The following is a 19,626-nucleotide window of genomic DNA, read 5'->3' as shown; positions in this document are numbered from 1 at the left end:
TAGCAGAAAACGTAGGCAGTAAACTCTTGGACATGGATCTTGGTGATGCTTTCTGGATTTGTCAACAAAAGCAAAAGCAACTAGAGCAAAAATAAACAAGTGGGACTACATAAAACTAAAAAGATTGCGTATAGCAAAGGAAACCATCAACAAAATGAAAAGTCAACTTACCTAATGAAAGAAAATATTTGCAAATCATATGTCCACTAAAGGATCAATATCCAAAGTTTATAAAGAAAATGTAAAACTCAATAGCAAACAACCAAACAATCTAATTTAAAAATGGGAAGATCTGATTAGATAATTTTCCAAGAAGATCTACAGATGGTCAACAGTTATAGGAAAAGATGTTCATCACTAATAATTGGGAAAATGCAAATCAAAACCACAATGATATACTAATAACAAAGTAGCAGAAAGAGAAATTAAGAAAACAATCCCATTTAAAATTGCACCTAACAGCCTCCCCAAATCTAGGAAAAAACCTAACCAAGGAGATGAAAGACCTTTGACAACTATAAAATCTTGATGAAAAAACTGAAGATGGCACCAAAAAATGGACAGATATACATGATTATGTATTAGAAGAATTAATATCATTAAAATGTCCATACTACCCAAAGCAATCTACAAGTTGAGTGCAATCCCTATCAAAATACCAACAGAATTTTTACAGAACTAGAACAAATAATATTAAAATTTGTATGAACTATAGACTCCCAAATAGTCAAAGCAATCTTGAGGAAGAAGAACAGAGCTGGAGATATCATAATCCCAGATTTCAAGATATACTACAAAGCTGTAGTAATCAAAACAGTATGGTACTGGCTCAAAAATAATACAACATAGAACAAAATAGAGTGCCCAGAAAAAAACCCATGCTTATATGGTCAATTAATCTATGACAAGGGAGGCAAAAACATACAATGTGGAAAAGACAATCTCTTCAATAAATGATGTTGGGAAATTAGACAGCTACATGCTAAAGAATGAAACTGGACCATTTTCTCACATCATACACAAAAATAAACTCAAAGTGAATTAAAGACCTAAATGTGAGACATGAAAGCATAAAACTCCTAAAAGAAAATTAGGCAGTAATCTCTTTGACATGGACCCTAGCAACACTTTTCTACATATGTCTCCTCAGGCAAGGGAAACAAAAGCAAAAATAAACTACTGGTATGACAGCAAAATAAAAAGGTTTTGCACAGTGAGGGAAACCATCAACAACGTGAAAGGGTAACCTACTGCATGGGAGAAGATACTCACAAATGACATATTGGATAAGGGGCTAATATCCAAAATATATAAATACTTATGCAACACAACATGAGAAAACAAATAATCCAATTAAAAACTAGGCAGAGGACCTAAATAGACATTTTTTTCCCCCAAAGAAGACCTACAGATAGCCAACAGACACATTAAAAGGTACTTAACATCACTAATCATCATGGAAATGCAAATCCAAACCACAATGAGATATCATCTTATACCTATCAGAAAGGCTAGAATCCAAAACACAAGAAATAACGAGTGTTGGCAAAGATATGGAGAAAGACCGCCCTTGTGCACTGTTGGTGGGAATGTAAATTGGTACAGCCAATGTGGAAAACAGCATGGAAGCTCCTCAAGAAATTAAAAATAAAAATACAGTAAGATTCGGTAATTCCACTACTGGTATTTATCCAAAGAAAATGAAAACAATAACTTGAAAAGACATGCATCCCTGTTTACTACAGTTATTTACATTAGGCAACATATGGAATCAATGCAAATATGCATTAATAGATAAATGGATGAACAAAGCTGTAATCATCAAGACAGCATGGTATTGGCACAAGAACAGACACATAGACCAATGGAATAGAATAGAGACTCCAGAATTGGACCCACAAAAGTATGGCCAACTAATCTTTGACAAAGCAGGAAAGAATATCCAGTGGGAAAAAGACAGTCTCTTTAACAAATGGTGCTGGGAGAACTGGATAGCAACATGCAGAAGAATGAAGCTAGACCACTTTCTTACACCATTCACAAAAATAAACTCAAAATGGATGAAGGACCTGAATGTAAGGCAGGAAACCATCAAAACCCTAGAAGAGAAAGCAGGAAAAAATCTCTCTGACCTCAGCTGCAGTAATTTCTTACTTGACACATCTCCAAAGGCAAGGGAAACAAAAGCAAAAATGAAGTATTGGGACCTCATCAAGATAAAAAGCTTCTGCACTGCAAAGGAAACAATCAACAAAACTAAAAGGCAACCAACAGAATGGGAAAAGATATTTGCAAATGACATATCGGGCAAAGGGCTAGTATCCAAAATCTATAAAGAACTCACCAAACTCCACACCCAAAAAACAAATAATCCAGTGAAGAAATGGGCAGAAGACATGAATAGACACTTCTCTAAAGAAGACATTCAGATGGCCAACAGGCACATGAAAAGATGTTCAATGTCACTCCTCATCAGGGAAATACAAGTCAAAACCACACTGAGATACCACCTCATGCCAGTCAGAGTGGCTAAAATGAACAAATCAGGAAACTATAGATGTGGAGAGGATGTGGAGAAACGGGAACACTCTTACACTGTTGGTGGGAAGGCAAACTGGTGCAGCCACTCTGGAAAACAGTGTGGAGGTTCCTCAAAAAATTAAAAATAGAACTACCCTATGACTCAGCAATAGCATTGCTAGGAATTTACCCAAGGGATACAGGAGTGCTGATGCATAGGGGCACACGTACCCCAATGTTTATAGCAGCACTTTCACCAATAGCCAAATTATGGAGAGCCTAAATGTCCATCAACTGATGAATGGATAAAGAAATTGTGGTTCATATACACAATGGAATACTACGTGGCAATGAGAAAAAATGAAATATGGCCCTTTGTAGCAACCTGGATGGAACTGGAGAGTGTTATGCTAAGTGAAATAAGTCACACAGAGAAAGACAGATACCATATGTTTTCACTCTTATGTGGATCCTGAGAAACTTAACAGAAGACCATGAGGGAGGGGAAGGGGAAAAAATAAAGTTAGAGAGGGAGGGAGCCAAACCATAAGAGACTCTTAAAAACTGAGAATAAAATGAGGGTTGATGGGGGGATGGGAGGGAGGGGAAAGTGGGTGATAGGCATTGAGGAGGGCACCTGTTGGGATGAGCACTGGGTATTATATGGAAACCAATTTGACAATAAATTTCATATTAAAGAAACTCAAAAAAAGATGTACTATATATGTATATATATTATGGTATATATGTATGTATGATATGATGCATATATAATGTGTATATAACATATATGTATATACATATATAATGGAATATTACTCAGCCATAAAAAAGAATGAGATCTTGTCATTTGCAACAACGTGGATGGATCTAGAGGGTGTTATGCTTAAGGAAATAAGGTAGAGAAAGACAAATACTGTGATTTCACTTATATTTGGAATCCAAAAAACAAAACCAAACAACAAACAAACAAACAAAAGAAGCAGAAATAAACCCCTACAGAAAATGAACTGATGATTGTTGGGGGGGGGGGGGGGGGGCGGGGGAGGCATAATGGGCAAAACAGGTGAAGGGGAGAAGGAAGTACAAGTCTCCAGTTATGGAATGGATAAATCATGGGAATGAAAGGCACACCACAGGGAAATAGTCCATAGTATTATAACAGCATTGTATCATGATAGGTGGTAGCTACACTTGTAGTGAGCATAGCGTAACATACAGAGTTGTCAAATCACTGAGTTGTCCACTAGAAATTAACATAATATTGTTATGTAATGTTGTGTGTCAAACACACCTCAATAAAAAATGTTTAAATCACAATGAGATTACTTTGTGCCTATCATAAATGGCTAGTATCATAAAGACAAAAGATGAGTGTGGTGATGATGTGGAGAAAAGGGAACCCTTGTGCATTGTTGGTGAGAACGTAAGTTGGTGCAATCACTATGGAATACATTATAGAGAGTCCTCAAAAAACAAAACAAAACTACTACATGATCCAGCAATGCCACTTCTGGGTATTTATCTGATGGAAATGAAAAAACTAACTGGAAAAGATATATGTACTTCTATATTCACTGCAGCATTTTTTCAATACCCAAGACACGGAAACAACTTAAGTGTCCATTGATGGATGAATGTATAAATAAAATGTAGCATATATATACAAGGGAATATTGTTGGGCTATAAAAAGGAAGGAAATCCTATCATTTACAACAATATGGATGAGATTTGAGGGCATTACACTAAGTGAAATAAGTGAGACAGAGAAAGACCAGTACTCATGGTCTCACTTATACGTGAAATAGAAAGAAGAAAAGAAAGAAAGAAAGAAAGAAGAAAGAAAGAGAAAGAAAGAAAGAAAGAAAGAAAGAAAAGAAAGAAAGGAGAAAGAAAGAAAGAAAGAAAGAAAGAAAGAAAGAAAGAAAGAAAGAAAGAGCCCTAAATACATAGATACAGAGAATAGATTGGTGTTTGCCAGAGGAGAGGGGTAGGGGTGAAGGTCAAAAGGTACAAACTTACAGTTATAAAATAAATAACTCTTGTATAAAAAAATAAAATAAACAAAAGGAGGCTATACATGTTTAATAAAGATCAAATTGCCATAACATGATGGTATGTGTATGCAATGCTATGCCATAAATATTGCACAATATATTTAACTACCATGGAGGGGAAAAGCATCAAATAATTAATAGTGTAATCACATTCCAAAAAAGTTGCCAAGAAAGTGTTAAGTAGCTTTGAAGCTGACAATTCAGTAGTATATTTAAAAAAACAGAAAACAAAACAAAACAACAAAAACAAAGTTCTATTTAAATAGCCAAATTCAGGGGCGCCTGGGTGGCGCAGTCGGTTAAGCGTCCGACTTCAGCCAGGTCACGATCTCGCGGTCCGTGAGTTCGAGCCCCGCGTCAGGCTCTGGGCTGATGGCTCGGAGCCTGGAGCCTGTTTCCGATTCTGTGTCTCCCTCTCTCTCTGCCCCTCCCCCGTTCATGCTCTGTCTCTCTCTGTCCCAAAAATAAATAAACGTTGAAAAAAAAAATAAATAAATAGCCAAATTCATAGAAACAAAGTTAGAATTATGGTTTCCAGGGGTTAAAGGGAGGGGGAAATGGGAAGTTGTTCAACAGATACAGAGTTTCAGCTTTGCAAAGTAAAAAAGTTCTAGAGATCTGTTACACAACAACAGTAATATAGCTAATGGTACTGATCTGTACACTTAAAAATGATCAAAATAGTAATTTTATGTTGTGTGTGTTTTTTACCACAATTAAGGAAGGAAGGAAGAAAAAATAAAGGAAGGGAGGGAGGGATAGAGGGAGGGAAAGAATTTAAGAAAGGACGGGAAGGAAGGGAAGGGAGGGAAGAAGGAAGGAAGGTAGAAAGAGAGAGGAAGGAAAGAAGGAAGGAAGGAAGGAAGGAAGGAAGGAAGGAAGGAAGGAAGGAAGGAAGGAGAAAGACAAAGAATCATGTGTCAAGTAGAATAGCAGCAAAACTTCAAAACCAGACTTTGATGCACAGCCAAATCAACTTTGGAGCTTTTGTAAGCATACAGATGTCCCAGACCTACAAAATTAGAACCTCTAATAGTAGAGCCATGACACATGAGTTTTTAAAAACAACATCCCATTCACAGATGATTCTGAGCATCAGATGTTGAAAACTACGGATTTAACTGGTGAGCACAGGAGAAATTATAAACATACATGACTGTAGCAACACATTCAAATTGTCTACTCTGTTCCTTGTCCTTTTTATGAGAAGTGGCCCTCCTTTGGTTTATGAAGAATGAATAAAATCCTGTCTCTGACATGTCCACTTTACTCTCAAGTTCCTGCTCCTGGCTTCCCAGTTGTTTGTCTGTCTTATCCTTACTTGGTGTTTGACTATTTGCTTGCTTTTGCTGCACTGGTCACTTTGGATAAGACGTACTCCTTCTGCCAAACTTGGCCCCAAGGGACCCACATATGTCTGAACTACCTTGCGCAGCCCCCCAGTCAGGGCAGGAGAAGAATCAAGGAAGACATCCTGGAAACCAAAGGAAAAGAAGGTGTGGTCAACAAACCTTGTAGAAAAGTCTGATAGAATGAGGGTTAGGATGTCATGGAATGGAGAGTAAGTTGAGAACTAGAAATTAGATTACAGCAAGTTGAAGAGTAAATGATATTGAGGATGCAACCTTTTTTGTGTAAACTTTGCTTTGAAGAAGTATTATGAAGAAGGGAAGGAGGAGATAATTAACAGTCCAATAATTTGAAGGGGAGGCAAGGACATAAAAATAGGTTTCCTTTTTAAAAAATGATGGGCATGTTTTTTTGCTGAAAACAAAGAGAAATTACTGAAGGTACTGAAGTTGAGGGTAGGGATTGATGACCAATGGACCAGGATTCAGGAAGGTGCAGAGGTAGATCCTAGAAAACACTGGAAAGGTTAATCTTAAAGAGAATAGGTTCTTCTTCCCTCCAAATAAGAAGAAGAGGAAAGATGATGCAATTGTGCAGAATTATTTCCTTCTAATGAAGCTTTCCCCTCTTTTGAAGTAGGAAATGAGGTTTCTTGTTGAGGGGTAGGGTGAGGGAATGAGGAAGAGGAATCAAGGATAAGTCATAAAAGCTGGAATATTTGCCACAGGAGACTTAAGAAGGAACTTGAGGCCAAGCAAAAGGATTGACAAGCTGAATAGAAGACCAGCTGAGGTAGAAAGTTGAAGGCCTTTATTGGCTCTAGTTTGCATGGTTGTGCAATCTTCTCCAGCAATGCTGGTCATTACAGAAATGGGAGTGGAAGCAGTTGAAGACTAGAATAATTTCTTTGAGGATATGACAGGAAATCAGAACATTTAAACAACTGAGTAATTTGGTTTGAGTAGCACTCAAGTGCATGACTGCAAGGGTCAGACTGTATAGTTAAGGAAATTAAGTCAGTGAGATGCCAGTCTGGAAGAACAGGTCCTGGTAAGTTTAAAAAATGGGTTTGGTGGGGGGTCGGGAATGGGTTTAGGGGAGAACAAGAAAGTGAGCACTTAATACAAAGATGTATCTGGGAGTTATACTATATATATTTTCACTGAGAAACCTAGAAGATAAAGAGACTGGGGACCCTATAAGAACTACCAGCCTGGACCACCACTGGAAATCACCAGGAACTGCTTGTAGCTTTGACACAATTCACTATGTCTGGCACTTGAGCCATCAGACAGCAGTAGGAGGGTCTACAGAGAGCAAGTGCCTGCTAAGGGCTTTGACTAGAACAAGTGGTGGGAGCTGCAGTTGGTAGGAGACAAAGTTTGTATAGCTGTTTCTTCTACATTCCAGGTCTCTCCCTTGATGATTGATCACAGTTCTGTAAAGATTGCTGGCTTAAAAAAATGCAAACATTTCCCTAAGAAACATAGTAAGATTAGAGGTCCAGAAACTTTTGTTGGAAACCTGAGCCAAATACAGAGATCTTAAGTTGTATGCAGCTCTTAGATTCTGGACAAGCTTTAGGCTGGTAAGAAAAAAATATTTTAAAAATGTAACACACAGAGATCTTAGTGGCTTGCTGAAGGTTTGAAGGCTTATAGTGGCCTACTGGTTTCAGAATATCAGGTCCTCATTCCTTAAGGCAGTACTCTTATGACTGGTGTAGATAAATACTTCTAATATTGGGCACAGTTTATCTGTGTTTGTACAAATATTCTAGTCTATTCTACCTTATTAGGGGAGGTAAAGAGCTGGCTCTTAAAATTAGCCTAAGAGTTCTGACCAGAAAACTATCTAAAACAAAGAATTATCAATTAGCATTTAAACTTTTCAAAAGTTTAAATATTTTTAACTCTCAAATTAAAAAAAAATACTCAAGCATAATGCCTCATAAAGTCAAATTATTACATAGTCTAGTAAAAACTTGACAAGATTATTGTGAAGTGATATCAATGCATTGACTGCCACTAGAGGTCAGCACTTGACTCTCCATCAGGTTTTATGTGATGGGGCGAAAAGGTCAATTCTCTAAAACAGATCATCATTTATGGTTCCTATTGTTATCTCATGCCATCTGTCTTGAATCACGAATGTGACTGAGGATCACACAGAACTAGAGAACACCCTGACAATTGCTGGGGTGAGCTGTTCTGATATTCCATCTGCAAATGTGAGGAAATCATAGGACTGTGTAATGTGGCCTTCAGAGGGCCCTGGGTGGCTTGGTGATCAAAATACTTGAATCATATACTATGGCAGCAGGTGTTTCAGAAATAATTACATGGCAGGGGTAGCACTGGCATCATTATTTGCAATCTGAAGCCAAATGGTGCCCTGAAATTGCTGTTCTGTCCCTTTTGCAGGACTCTGTACTAATCCTCACCCAGTGGCTCCTCTTCCTTAAGCCCCAATAACATTCTTGTTCTGGCCTTCTTTCATCAGTAGATTGTATCAAGTTTCTTGTGGGGAGAAAAAATGTGCTGGGTACAAATGCGTGAAGTGGTTGTAAAGTGTTCAAGGGATTCAGAGGTTGACCAAGAGAAAAGATATGACCATAAGAGGCAGTAACCCACAATAAGTTTTATTGGGTGGGGCTTTATTGCTTGAGAGGGGAAGATGCTCATAGCATGAAACAATCCAGAGGTTTTTAGCTAGGGAGCCACTTACAGAAGGGGAGCAAGGCAAGGGAACTCAGTGAGAAGGGAAGGTGGGGGCATTGGCAAGGGGGCTTACATGTCTAGGTGATGTCACTCAGGAGCATAGTGGGAAGTCTCTGAGCCAGACAGCTCCAGAGGGCCATGGCAGGTTGGATTCTTAGAACCTCAAGGCTCTTAAGCACATATGGAGCAAGGTCTTGCAGATATATAAAGTAGGTAGGCTCCAAATGGCTGATAATCTGCTTCTTTCAGCTATTTTTAAAATAATTAAACATGTAAAAATTTGAGTCTAGCTTTGGTGGGCTTTTGAGCTAATGGGTCTCAGCTTGCAGTAAAGAAACAATGGGTCATTTACATAACAGTGGTATAGAACAGAGGCCTTAGGTAGAATTAACATATATAGTTGACCCTTGAACAACATTGGTTTGAACTGTACTGGTCCACTTTCATGTGGATTTTTTTAAGGTAAATACAGTATGGTACTATAAATGTATTTTCTCTTCCTTATGATTTTCTTAATAATATTTTCTTTCTCTAGTTTACTTTATTGTAAGAATATAGTATATAAGTTAATTGACTATTTACTTTATCAGTACGGCTTCTGGTCAACAGTAGGCTATTAGTAGTTAAGTTTTGGGGGAGTCAAAAGTTATATATGGATTTTTGACTGTGGGAGGTTGGCACCCCAACTCCTGCATTGTTCAAAAGGTCAACTATACTTGAAAGAGAAGAATGGAGACATAAAAGATAACCAAGAGTTTCTGGTTATCATTGACTAGGTAATTTGGGTCATTTTCCTTTCCCCTGAGAGAAACTAGAAAAACTGGATAAAAATTATCTTTTAATATATACATCTGAAAAGCACTTGATATTAAAGAATTACTGCTGACTAGGTCATGATAAGGAAGAAGAGAAGCTGAAAGGCTGAGCAGGACTCTACAGAGAAAGGAGAAAATTTTGGGACCCTAGCCAACAAGAATGAGAGTCTTGCAATTCTATTTATACTCTGAAGTGCTGCACCCCAGGACAAAGGACAAAATGGAAGTAAATCATCTGTGGTTCACTATTACTTTTGTGGTCCTCTATAAACCATATTTCCTGGTATTCATGTCCTTGTATAACCCTCTTGAATCTGGGCTGGCTCTCTGATCTAATTTAACCAATAGAATGTGGCAGAAGTGATGGTGGACCTAAATCCTAAAAAGGCCTAGCAGCTTCTGCTTCTGCAATATGGTTTAAGTTAGCCACTTTTTAAGAAGTATGGATATCCTGAGATTATCATACTTTGGGGCTCCTCATTTAGCCATGTGGAGAAGCCCCATGAAGAACAGAGTTCCCAGCCAACAAGCCCTAGCTGAGCTCTCAGCCATAGCTAGTGCCAACTTACCAGCAAGTCAGTGAGGCCATCTTGAAAGCAAATCCTTCAGCTCCAATTGAGCAGTCCTAGCCAAAGCAAACAGGACTTGTATCCACTAAGTTCTGCCTAATTACAACATTGTAGGCAAATTAATAAAATTTTTGTTGCTTTAAGCTATTAAATTTCACTGTAGCTTGTTACCCAGAAGTAGATAAAGGAAAACACCAGTTTTGTATGGATTATAACTGAACTTGGAGCCACCTAGGTGACTGAAAAAATCTCAATCCCTAATATTGGATTAAGATGACCTCAGTTTAGTAAGTGCTTCCAGGCATCTGAAAATAGGAAATAAAAGTGCTCTCTGGTATAAGACAATATTCTCTTGGCAGTCCAACTATTTCTTTAAAAATTTTCCTAGTTTTATTGGGAAATAATTGGCATACATCTTTATATAAGTTTAAGCTATATAGCATGTTGGTCTGATTTACATACGTTGTGAAATGATTATTGCAATAGGCTCAACTAACATCCATCATCTCAAATAGATACAAAAGAAGAAAAGAGAAAAAAATTTCTGCTTACCATAAAAAGTCTTAGGATTTACTCTTTCACAACTTTCCTACATATAATACTCTTTTTACAGTTTTAAAAATACAGTATTTGGCACACAGAGACAAGCACAGAAGTCAAGACAATATGAACAGGAATCAGCAGAAATGAGACAATAGACACAAAACCACAGACAACCTCAGGTATTAAAATTATCCAATACAGATTTTAAAATAACTATGATCAAAAAATAAAATATAAGATTGAGGATTTTCACAGAAAACTGAAAATTATGAAAAGGGATATTTCAGATTTTTTAAATGAAACATAAGTTTCACAACTAAAAAATACAGCAACCAAACTTAAGAACTCAAAGGCAGTGTTTAACAGGTTAGAGAGCTGATTGGAAGATAGACCAGAAGAAAATAGCAAGAAAGAATTACAAAAGGACAGGAAACAATGCAAGAAGATGAAACACATAGAAGAAGATCCATTAGATAAATGCAACTGGAGTCTGAAAAGAAGAGTAGAAAGAGAATAAGAGGAAACTTATTTGAAAACAATGTTTGTGAATTTTCCAGGCTCATGAACAATATCAATCCATTTATACCAGCAGCCAAATAAAAGCCAAACAGAACAAATAGAAAGAAATCTGTATCAAAGCACATTACAGGAAAACTGTTGAAAAATGATGTAAAGCTTTGATGGCCACCAGAAAAAAAAAATACAAACTATCTTCAAAGAACAACAATAGACTTGTAACAGATTTTTTAACAGAAATAATGGAATCTAGAAGACACTGGACTGAGATCTTCAGTGTGAAAAAGAAAATAGTTGATAACTTACAATTCTATATCCAAGGAAAATGCCCTTCAAAAATGAAAGTTAAATAAAGACATTTTTAAGTTAAACAAAAATCGTAAGAATTAATTATCAGCAGATCTATACAGATATACTAAAGGGTGTTAATATTCAGGAGGAAAATAATTCCAGATGGATAGTCAGAGATGTAAGATGTTCCAATCAATGGCAACATAATTGGAAAATATGCGAGTAAATGCACACAAACACTAATTGTGAAAAAGATCATTAAATAATAATTGTATTAAATAGCAATTCTTGAGGGACTAAGAGACTTAGAGAATTAAAATACATGCTACCAACAACACTTATGTTAGGAGGAAAGTAATAGTGTTCATGTCCTAAGACTTTTATATTCTCTTGAAGGAAGACTAAAGTATCTTGATATTGGACTTTGATAAGGATTTTCTAAGAGGAATTTTAAAAATGTATAATTTCCAAAAGCAACCATGGAAAAAAGTAGGAAAACTATAAAGACTTAATCCAAAAGAAGGCAAAAAGGAGGAAAAATATATTTTTATATGGGCAAAAAAAAATAATGATGTGGTAGATTTAACCTGAATTATATCAATAATTATATTAAAAATAAACATAGGCTAAATGCTTCAATTAAAAGAGAAAGATTGTCATTGTAAATAAAAAAATAATATGGGATTCACAAAACACACATCTAATACATAAGTATACAGAAAATGTGAAAATAAAAGTAAAGAAAAATATATTCTAGGTAGATGCCTACCCAAAGAAAGCTGGTGTTGCTTATTCATATCAAAGTAATGACAAAAAGTATTACTAGAGGTGAAGAGGCATATTTCAAATGATAAAAGTTCAATTCACTAGTCATGTATAACGGTTGTTAATTTGTATGCTTCAAAAACCATGGCCTAAAATACATACAGCAACAAGTGACAACTATAAGGAGAAATATGCAAACCTGCAGCCATAGTGGGAAACATACCTTGTTTGGTAGATCAGTAAAATGGTTAAGAATATAGAAGATTTGAACAAAACAAAATTAGCAAATAAAATCTAATACTCTTCTACAAGAACAAAGCACTCAACAGGTATGGAATATATATTCTTTAAAGTACACATGGAACATTTATAAAAATTGAACAAATAATGAGACATAGAGCAACCCTCAAATTTTGAAGGACTTAAATCAAATAAAATGTTGTCTCACAGCAATACGATCATGATAGACAGTAAGAATAATAAGATAACTAGAAAATTCCCATGTGTTTGAAAATTGGGAGGCACAATTTAAACTAACTCATGGGTAAAATAAACCACAATTAAAATTAGAAAATATCTAGAACCAGGGGCACCTGGGTGGCTCAGTCGATTAAGCGTCCAACTTTGGTTCAGGTCATGATCTCATGGTTTATGGGTTCAAGCCCTGCATTGGGCTCTGAGCTGTCAGCTTTGGATTCTGAGCTTTTGAGCCTGCTTTGGATTCTGTGTCTCCCTCTCTCTGCCTCTACCCTGCTCATGTTTCTCTCTCTCTCTCTCTCAAAGAATAAACATTTTAAAAAAGGAAATGTCTAGAACTGAATGTCACATATTAAAACTTGGGAAATGCAGTTTAAGTAGTACTTAGAAGGAAATTTATAATTAGATGCACATTTTAGAAAACTGAGTCTAGCAATAAATAAAAAATAATACAAAATGGCCAAGTTGAGTTTATCCAAGAACACAAACTTCAATTAACATTAGAAAATCAATCACATAAACAGATTGAAAGACAAAAAAAATGTGTCTTCTCAACAGATAAAGAAAAAGCATTTTATAAAATCTAACATCTGGGGCGCCTGGGTGGCGCAGTCGGTTGAGCGTCCGACTTCAGCCAGGTCACGATCTCGCGGTCCGTGAGTTCGAGCCCCGCGTCAGGCTCTGGGCTGATGGCTCAGAGCCTGGAGCCTGTTTCCGACTTTGTGTCTCCCTCTCTCTCTGCCCCTCCCCCGTTCATGTCTGTCTCTCTCTGTCCCAAAAATAAATAAACGTTAAAATCTAACATCCATTCACTGTTAGTAAATTAGTAAAAGAGAAGGATGGCTGCTATAATCACTTATTTTTTTAACTTATTTTTATTTTTTGTATTATTTATTTTGAAGAGAGAGAGAGACAGAGTGCAAGCAGGGGAGGAGCAGGGATAGAGGGAGACAAAGACTCTGAAGCTGGCTCCAGGCTCTGAGCTGTCAGCACAGAGCCCTCAAATTCATGAGTTGTGAGATCATGAGCTGAGCTGAAGTTGGATGCTTAACCAACTGAGCCACCCAGGCACCCCTGATACAACTGCTTTTATCTGACATCATACCCAAGGTCTTAGCCAAAACAATAATAAGAAGAAAATGTTAAATGATATAAGGACTGGAAAGGAAAGAAACAATTTTTTATATATTATATAACTGTGCATGTAGAAAATGCAAAATAATCTGTAATTTATTAACATTAATAAATAAGCTTAGGAACATCAATATATAAAAATCTCTTATATCTGCAATGAATTAAGAAAACATTTTTAAATGTCAAAACCACACACACAAAGTATAAGTTCCTAGGAATAAATCTAATAAAATATATGCAAGATGTAAATGGTAAAATTATAAAACTTTGAGAATCTTTCTGAATTCAGACTAAAATTGATCAATTCAACTAAATTAAAATTAAGAATTTCTGTTCATCAAAAGAGTCCATAAAGAAAATAACAACAAGTTCCCAGAATGGGAGAATATATATGTAATACATATAAGTGACAAAGGATTCATATATAGAACACATATTTTTTAAATACTACAAATTAATTTAAACATCAAACTAAACACTGGCAAAAGATTATGCACTTAAATAGAGGATATCCAAATTATAATTGCAAGAATATATATATCAGCCTCATTAGTAATTAGGAAAATACAAATGAAACTACAAAGAGATATATATATGTATATATGTGTATACATATGTATATATGTATGTATATACATATATATGTATATATGTGTATATATGTATGTATATATACACATATATACATATATCTATATCCATCCAACTGTCAAACATTAAAATGTCCATCACTACCAAATGTCAGGGAGATGTGTGCACTGGGATTCCTATGTTGGTTTCTTACGTTTTCACTTGGGTGTTGATTTAGTCCAAGAGGGCACAGGAGGTCCACCAAACTTCCAGTATTATGACAGCTATCAAGTTCCATTATGCAACACTTGCCATACATCTAGGGTTACTAATCTAGGGGTTGTTTTCACCTTCAAACTCTGGTTTATAGCAGTTAATTTTCCTATTTACCACCAGTCTCCTTCCCATTATAGCCAATTTTTTCTAGAAATAATTATCTGAGAATAATATTTAAGAGAATATTATCTAGAATATTTCTAGAAATTCTACTCTGAACTCAGATTTTGCTTTGTTTTGCTACCTGAGCTTTTTCAAACTCATATTTTGTTTGGGTTTTTTGTTTGTTTGTTTTGTTTTGTTTTGCTATCTTTGCAGTAGATGCTAACTTTATTTTAAAGGTTCTAGGAGATGGGAAGAAATCAATGCTTCACTCTTCTTCTTCTACTCTTTCATCTTAGGCAACAGGTAGCTTCTTCTGGGACACTGGAGGGGAAATAAACTTTGTGGCTGAGAGAGTTTAACAGAAAGTCACACTGCAGTGGAGAAATTTTGAAATAGGAAACAACAGGAGGTAATTGGAGAAAGCAGCTGAAAATGTGTTGAGTGGGGAAAGGCAGCTTATAGACACAGCCATGCCAGGATAGATCTTAATTCCCTGAAGTTCAGATGCCACCCTTCCCAAACAAGGTCTCCTCTGATATTTCAACCCCATGGAGATAGATCTGGCCTAGAATTGAGGCAACATGGTCAGGATCAGGTCTTAGATGACGTAGAGACTGGTAGAGAGTAGTAGGTAGATCTGATCTGAGTGTTAGATGTTAAGAGGAAAAGAACTGGGCAAAACATCATAATTCTTAGAAGTATGCCACTGTCTCAAAATAGGGGCCATAAGTAATTACAACTATAAACCCCACGTTCATCTTCTCCACCACTCAACTGAATTCACTATGCATTTCAGTTTACGGTTGTCAATGGATTGCAAAGCGGAAATGAGAGGCATTGATGCTATTTCTAACATTAGTTATAGCCATACCAGATTAATTAGGTGATTAAGAGTAGAGAGAGATTTAGGATAAAAAGCACACATTCTGGTTAGAATTCTATTACTTTTTAAGTTTAAAATGAGAAATTATAAGAAAGATCTTTAAAATGAATTAGGTGAATTTTATATTTAAACGTACTCCAAGCACTTTCTTTCACCCTAAATTCCACACATGCTTCCTTGGTCTATAGGCAATTCCCAAGTGTGGGTCATTAACCAATTACTTCCTGAGCAGTTGTGTACTTTTGGTAGCTGCCTCTGCTAGCCATATTTCCCAAGGATTCCTCAGAGCCAAGAGTATCTGCCAAGAGGAGTCAAAATGCTGCTGACGACCAGGAATTGGATTTGTTACAAATGGAGATGCTCCAGCCCTCTGAATTTGCCAGTGCTATTGTTAGAGGAGTGTAATAAATGGCTGGGTGCATCTGCCCTTGTAAGCTGACAAAGATCCGAACAGCTTAAAATATGACAGGAAGCTAGGCTTCTCTGGCTAAGTCTCGGGCAGTATATAATCAGTCTACAACTGAAACCTAAAAAGAAGCAAATGTATGCAAAGAGGCACTTTGCAGGGGTTTCTTTTTTCAAGGCAGAATTAATAGCTCTTGTATCTGATTGGCTTGAATTTGATTTCTGGAACTAGTAGGGGGAAATGCTGTAAATTGTATTCGAGGGCATGGTGTGAGAATTCCAGGGATATCATGCCATTAAAATTAATGTGTTTAAAGAATCCACTTGATGTTATTTGATGATGATCATTGTATCACTGAAGTTAGAGGACTTTTTCCTTTCTTCCTTTTTTACCCCTTCTAATTTGTCAGTGGGTCATTTAAGAGAACAAACTCTAAACTTTCAGCTATTAAAAGAGAACAACATTTGTAACTGGACCTTAACAATGCTTATGGAAGGAAACTACACAAGCGATATGTATATTTTTTGTAACAAGCAAAAACAAAATAATCACCTATAATCCCAATGTGCAGCTATAAGCACTGTTAATTGTGGTCATAAACTTCCATTTTCCTCTTTCTTCTCATTTTTCTGCTTTATTTTTCCTTATACAGACATATATACCACTGTCTATGTGCATGTGCATGTGCATGTGCATGTGCGTGCGTGTGTGTGTGTGTGTATCAAGGTCACCAAAAATTTCTATATCACTAAACCTAGTGATCAGTTCTTAGTCCTCATCATATATGACCTGTTAATAGTATTTGACACAAATGACCACTCTCCTCCTTGAAATACTTTGTTCAAAGCATAAGAGACTCTTAAAAACTGAGAACATGTACCCCAATGTTCATAGCAGCACTCTCAACAATAGCCAAATTATGGAAAGAGCCTAAATGTCCATCAACTGATGAATGGATAAAGAAATTGTTGTTTATATACACAATGGAGTACTATGTGGCAATGAGAAAGAATGAGATATGGTTCTTTGTAGCAACATGGATGGAACTGGAGAGTGTTATGCTAAGTGAAATAAGCCACACAGAGAAAGACAGATACCATATGGTTTCACTCTTATGTGGATCCTGAGAAACTCAACAGGAACCCATGGGGGAGGGGAAGGAAAAAAAAAAAAAAGACGTTAGAGTGGGAGAGAGCCAAAGCATAAGAGACTGTTAAAAACTGAGAACAAACTGAGGGTTGATGGGGGGTGGGAGGGAGGGGAGGGTGGGTGATGGGTATTGAGGAGGGCACCTTTTGGGATGAGCACTGGGTGTTGTATGGAAACCAATTTCACAATAAAGTTCAGATATTAAAAAAAAATAAAAAAATAAAAAAATAAAAAAAAACATGATAAAAAAAAAAAGAAATACTTTGTTCACTTAGATCCCAAGACCCCATATTCTCCATATTTTTCCTTCTGCCTCATTGATCTTTCTTTCTTCATCTCCTTTGCTTGTTCTTCCTTCTCAAAGCCCAGTTTTTGGATTTCTCTTGGACCCACTCACTTGTGAATCTTTTCCACTTCCATAGCTCTAAATACCATCTACTTGCTGAGAACTCCCAAACATGCATCTCCTACAGTAATTCTTGCCTAAACTCCAGGCTCATATATCTCTCTTACCTCCATCTCCACTTAGAAGTCTAATAGGCATCTCAAATGTGTCTAAAATACAAACTCTAAATCCTAACAAACCATTCCCTACTGCCAAAAAAAGAAAAAAAATTCTTGCCAACTCATTAAGTAGTAACTACAAACTGCTATTTGCTCAGGCCAAAACTCTGGTGCCATCTCATTTCTTTCTTTTGTATCCCACATCCAATTCATCAGCTAGCTTTCAAAATATATCCAGAATCCAACCACTTCTCATTATATCCTCCACTACCACACTGATCAGAACCACCATGGACTTTTCCTAAAAGAGTCTCCCTGCTTTGGTCTTTGTCCTCTCCAAGAGTCAGTAATCCTTCTAAAACTAAAGTCAGATCATACCACTCTTTTTCTCAAAAAAACCCAATGGCTTCCCACATCACCTTAAAGACCAAAAGCCAAAGTCCTTTTATAATGGTCTACTAACACTGTGTGCCTTACTTTTTAAATTTAAAAATATAAAAAAGGCAGCCTAGTGGTGGTTAAGAGCATGTGCTCGAGGTCAAATTCCCTGTGTTCAAAGCCTGGCTGTAATTATTAGCTGTGTGATATTGGGCAAATTACTTAACTTTCTGGTGGCTAAATTTCCTCATCTGTAAAATGGGATCATGATAATACCTATTTCATAGAGTTGTGATAAATATTAATGAATTAATATTTATAACATGCTTACAATAGTGCTAGCACATAGTAAACATTATAAAAGATCTTTTAAATGACAAAATAGGCATTTTATGCTATTAGCACAAGATTTCATTATGAATTCTGCACATAAAAAAACATAGATACCCCAAACATCTCTCAAAAAGCATGAAAATGTTTTAGTTAAACAAATTTAAAATGAACTATCATTGTTTTATTCTTTTTGTTTATTCTGAGTTCAGAGTTGAAATCGCTTTTATACCATGATTTACACTTTTAAGTATTTTGGTACTGATGCTGAGGTGCTTAATCACCTACTTCCTAACCAGCAGTACTTTAATTCCTAAAATATGTGTGATTTTTTTTCCAGCTTATTGTATAGATTGACTTATAAAGTAGACTTTACTTTGTTGTTCTACTACGGCCTTTTATTATTGCATTAAAATGAAACTGTTTAATCTAAACCAAAATAAAAGCTTAAGGTATATTCGTACATAGAGCTATAAAGGACACAGCAGAGAGAACAAGTCACATAAAACTTCCAGTACGGAGTCATAAAATTTGTTGACTTTTTAGTGGAAAAATTACTACAGACTCAATTTTGAACACTGCTTTAATCATTATTTAAATCTGTCTGCAAAGGGAAGTGAAGGAAATGGCCACCAGCCAGACCCTGACTATCATAGCCCAGTTCTCACATTCGTGTTATAGGTTTTTTAATACTTGAGTATAACAAGAATAAATTACCCTCAAATCTCTCTCTCTCTCTCTCTCTCTCTCTCTCTCTCTCTCTCTCTCTCTCACACACACACACACACACACACACACACACCACACTGCAACACAACACATACATATATTCATCAGGAACTGATTCATGATCCACAGAGAAGACAGGCCCTTTTACTCACAACTAAATTTCTACAGATTATTTGAAGTGGAAAGACCTATTTTAAAAGAAGTCAAATAGGGACGCCTGGGTGGCTCACTTGGTTAAGCATCTGACTCTTCATTTCAGTTCAGGTCATGACCTCACGGCTCATGCAATCTAGCTCCATGTTGGGCTCTGCGCTGACAGCACAGAACCTGCTTTGGATCTGTCTCCCTCTCCCTCTGCCCCTCCCCTGCTTGCTCACTCTCTCTCTCTCTCTCTCAAAATAAATAAATTTAAAAAAAAGAAGTCAAATATACATTTGACAACAAGGAAAGTCATAGTATCTGTTCATAAAGACAAAAGGGAGTGAAGAAGGGTTTGTGGAAGATTTGTGAAAAAGGTCATAATTTTATTCAAGGGAGT

The 19,626-nt window shown here is 36.3% G+C and overlaps 1 protein-coding gene across 1 annotated transcript in view; it reads left to right on the top strand.

Annotated features, from left to right (window-relative positions):
- Positions 1 to 19,626, top strand: part of DNAJC5B (DnaJ heat shock protein family (Hsp40) member C5 beta) — a 62,767-nt gene that overhangs the window by 20,479 nt on the left and 22,662 nt on the right. The window lies entirely within an intron of this gene.

This window comes from Lynx canadensis, chromosome F2, assembly GCF_007474595.2.
Source record: "Lynx canadensis isolate LIC74 chromosome F2, mLynCan4.pri.v2, whole genome shotgun sequence".
Lineage (NCBI taxonomy): Eukaryota > Metazoa > Chordata > Mammalia > Carnivora > Felidae > Lynx > Lynx canadensis.
This window is presented reverse-complemented; position numbering and strand designations above follow the sequence as displayed.